We start from the raw sequence: 4,110 nt of genomic DNA, 5'->3' as shown, positions 1-4,110 counted from the left end.
GGGGGGTAATTAATTAATTGGGGGGGGGGGTAATTAATGGGGGGGGGGTAATTAATGGGGGGGGTAATTAATGGGGGTGGGGGGTAATTAATTGTGGTGGGGAGGTAATTAATGGGGGGGTAATTGGTGGGGGGGTAATTAATGGGGGGGCAATTAATTGGGGGGGCAATTGATGGGGGTGGGGGTTAATTAATGGGGGTGGGTAATTAATAGGGGGGGTAATAGATGGGGTGGCAATTGATGGTGTAATTAAATGGGGGTGGGGGGGTTATTGTGGGGGGGGTAATGAATTGGGGGGGTAATTAATGGGGGAGGGGGGTAATTAATGGAGGGGTAATTAATTGGGTGGGGTAATTAATGGGGGGGTAATTTATGGGGGGTAATTAATGGGGGGGCAATTAATGGGGGAGGGGGGTAATTAATTGAGGAGGGTAATTGATGGGGGTGGGGTGGTAATTAATTGGGGGGGTAATTAATGAGGGGGCGGGGCAATTAATTAATGGGGGTGGTGGGGCAATTAATGGGGGGGTAATTAATGGGGGAGGGATATTTAATGGGGGGCAATTGATGGAGGTGGGGGGTAATTAATGGGGGGGTAATTGATGGGGGTGGGGGGTAATTAATGGGGGGTAATTGATGGAGGTGGGGGGTAATTAATGGGGGGGTAATTGATGGGGGTGGGGGGTAATTAATGGGGGGTAATTGATGGAGGTGGGGGGTTAATTAATGGGGGGTAATTGATGGAGGTCGGGGGTAATTAATGGGGGAGGGGGTAATTGGGGGGGCAATTAATGGGGTTGCTGTATGTCCCCTATGGATTCTATATGTCCCCTATGGGTGCTCTATGTCCCCCTATGGGTGCTGTATGTTACTATATGTCCCCCTATGGGTGCTATATGTTACTCTATGTAACCCTATGGATGCTATATGTCCCCCTATGGATGCTATATGTCCCCCTATGGATGCTATATGTCCCCCTATGGGTGCTATATGTCCTCCTATGGGTGCTGTATGTCCCCTATGGGTGCTGTATGTCCCCCTATGGGTGCTATATGTCCCCCTACGGGAGCTGTATGTCCCCTATGGATGCTATATGTCCCCCTATGGATGCTATATGTCCCCTATGGATGCTATATGTCCCTCTATGGGTGCTGTATGTCCCCTATGGGTGCTATATGTCCCCCTATGGGTGCTATATGTCCCCTATGGGTGCTGTATGTCCCCTATGGGTGCTGTATGTCCCCCTATGGATGCTGTATGTCCCGTATGGATGCTGTATGTCCCCCTATGGGTGCTGTATGTCCCCCTATGGATGCTATATGTCCCCCTATGGGTGCTGTATGTCCCCTATGGGTGCTGTATGTCCCCTATGGATGCTATATGTCCCCCTATGGGTGCTATATGTCCCCTATGGGTGCTGTATGTCCCCTATGGATGCTATATGTCCCCCTATGGGTGCTATATGTCCCTCTATGGGTGCTGTATGTCCCCCTATGGGTGCTGTATGTCCCCTATGGGTGCTATATGTCCCTCTATGGGTGCTGTATGTCCCCCTATGGGTGCTGTATGTCCCCCTATGGATGCTGTATGTCCCCTATGGGTGCTGTATGTCCCCCTATGGGTGCTGTATGTCCCCTATGGATGCTGTATGTCCCCCTATGGGTGCTATATGTCCCCTATGGATGCTGTATGTCCCCCTATTGATGCTATATGTCCCCTATGGGTGCTGTATGTCCCTCTATGGGTGCTGTATGTCCCCTATGGGTGCTATATGTCCCCCTATGGGTGCTATATGTCCCCCTATGGGTGCTGTATGTCCCCTATGGGTGCTGTATGTCCCCCTATGGGTTCTATATGTTACTCTGTGTAACCCTATGGATTCTATATGTCCCCTATGGATGCTATATATCCCCCTATGGGTGCTGTATGTCCCCCTATGGACACTATATGTTACTCTATGTAACCCTATGGATTCTATATGTCCCCTATGGACGCTATATGTCCCCCTATGGGTGCTGTATGTCCCCCTATGGATACTATATGTTACTCTATGTAACCCTATGGATTCTATATGTCCCCTATGGGTGCTCTATGTAACCCTTTGGGTGCTATATGTTACTCTATGTAACCCTTTGGGTACTATATGTTACTCTATGTAACCCTATGGATACTATATGTTACTATATGTCCCCCTATGGGTGCTATATGTCCCTCTATGGGTGCTGTATGTCCCCCTATGGATACTATATGTTACTCTATGTAACCCTATGGATTCTATATGTCCCCTATGGATGCTATATATCCCCCTATGGTTGCTGTATGTCCCCCTATGGACACTATATGTTGCTCTATGTAACCCTATGGATTCTATATGTCCCCTATGGGTGCTCTATGTAACCCTTTGGGTGCTATATGGGTGCTCTGTGTAACCCTATGGATACTATATGTTACTATATGTCCCCCTATTGGTGCTGTATGTCCCCCTATGGGTGCTCTATGTCCCCCTATGGGTTCTATATGTTACTCTACGTAACCCTATGGGTTCTATATGTTACTCTATGTAACCCTATGGGTTCTATATGTTACTCTATGTAACCCTATGGATTCTATACGTCCCCAGCCCGCCGTGCCCCCCAGCGCCATGGCCCGTCGTAACACCTACGTGTGCACAGAGCGCGGCAGCGACCGGCACCCACTGCTGCACAATGGGAAGGACAGCGGGTGATTAATGGGGGGCTTATATGGGGGGGGGCTTATATGGGGGGGTCTATGGGGCTGGGGGGGGGATATGGGGGGTGGAGGTAATGGGGGGGGATATGGGGCTGGGGGGGATATGGGGCTGGGGGGGGATATAGGGGGTGGGGGTAATGGGGGGGGTATGTGGGGGGGGATATGGAGCTGGGGGGGATATGGGGCTGGGGGGGGATATAGGGGGCTGGGGGGTGTCTATGGGGCTGTGGGGGGGGATATAGGGGGCTGGGGGGTGTCTATGGGGCTGGGGGGGGGGATATAGGGGGTTGGGGGGGGTATAATGGGGGGGGAAATGGGGCTGGGGGGGGGATATAGGGGGCTGGGGGGGTCTATGGGGCTGGGGGGGGGATAATGAGGGGGTTCTATGGGGCTGGGGGGGTCTATGGGGCTGTGGGGGGGATATAGGGGGCTGGGGGGGGATAATGGGGGGGGAAATGGGGCTAGGGGGGGGCATGGGGGGCTGGGGGGGTCTATGGGGCTGGGGTGGGGGATATAGGGGGCTGGGGGGGATAATGAGGGGGGCAATGGGGCTGGGAGGTTTCTATGGGGCTGTGGGGGGGATATAGGGGGCTGGTGGGGGGATAATGTGGGGGTTCTATGGGGCTGGGGAGGGGGATATAGGAGGCTGTGGGGGTCTATGGGGCTGGGGGGGGATAATGAGGGGGTTCTATGGGGCTGGGGGGGTCTATGGGGCTGGGGGGGGGATATAGGGGGCTGGGGCGGTCTATGGATCTGGGAGGGGGATAATGAGGGGGTTCTATGGGGCTGGGGGGGGATATAGGGGGCTGGTGGGGGGATAATGGGGGGGTTCTATGGGGCTGGGGGGGGATATGGGGGCTGGGGGGGGGATAATGGGGGGTTTCTATGGGGCTGGGGGGGGATATAGGGGGCTGGGGGGGGATAATGGGGAGGGAAATGGGGCTGGGGGGGGCATGGGGGGCTGGAGGGGTCTCTGTGGCTGGGGGAGGGGATATAGGGGGCTGGGGGGGGATAATGAGGGGGGCAATGGGGCTGGGAGGTTTCTGTGGGGCTGTGGGGGGGTATAGGGGGCTGGGGGGGGATAATGTGGGGGTTCTATGGGGCTGGGGGGGGGGATATAGGGGGCTGGGGGGGTCTATGGGGCTGGGGGGGGATAATGTGGGGGTTCTATGGGGCTGGGGGGGGGATATAGGAAGCTGGGGGGGTCTATGGGGCTGTGGGGGGGATATAAGGGGCTGGTGGTGGGATAATGGGGGGGTTCTATGGGGCTGGGGGGGGGGATATAGGGGGCTGGGGGGGTCTATGGGGCTGGGGGGGGATATAGGGGGCTGGGGGGTTCTATGGGGCTGGGGGGGGATATAGGGGGCTGGGGGGTTCTAT

The sequence above is a fragment of the Coturnix japonica genome, unplaced genomic scaffold (assembly GCF_054131305.1).
Source record: "Coturnix japonica strain WE unplaced genomic scaffold, WE-NBRP24 Scf230, whole genome shotgun sequence".
Classification (NCBI taxonomy): domain Eukaryota; kingdom Metazoa; phylum Chordata; class Aves; order Galliformes; family Phasianidae; genus Coturnix; species Coturnix japonica.
This window is presented reverse-complemented; position numbering follows the sequence as displayed.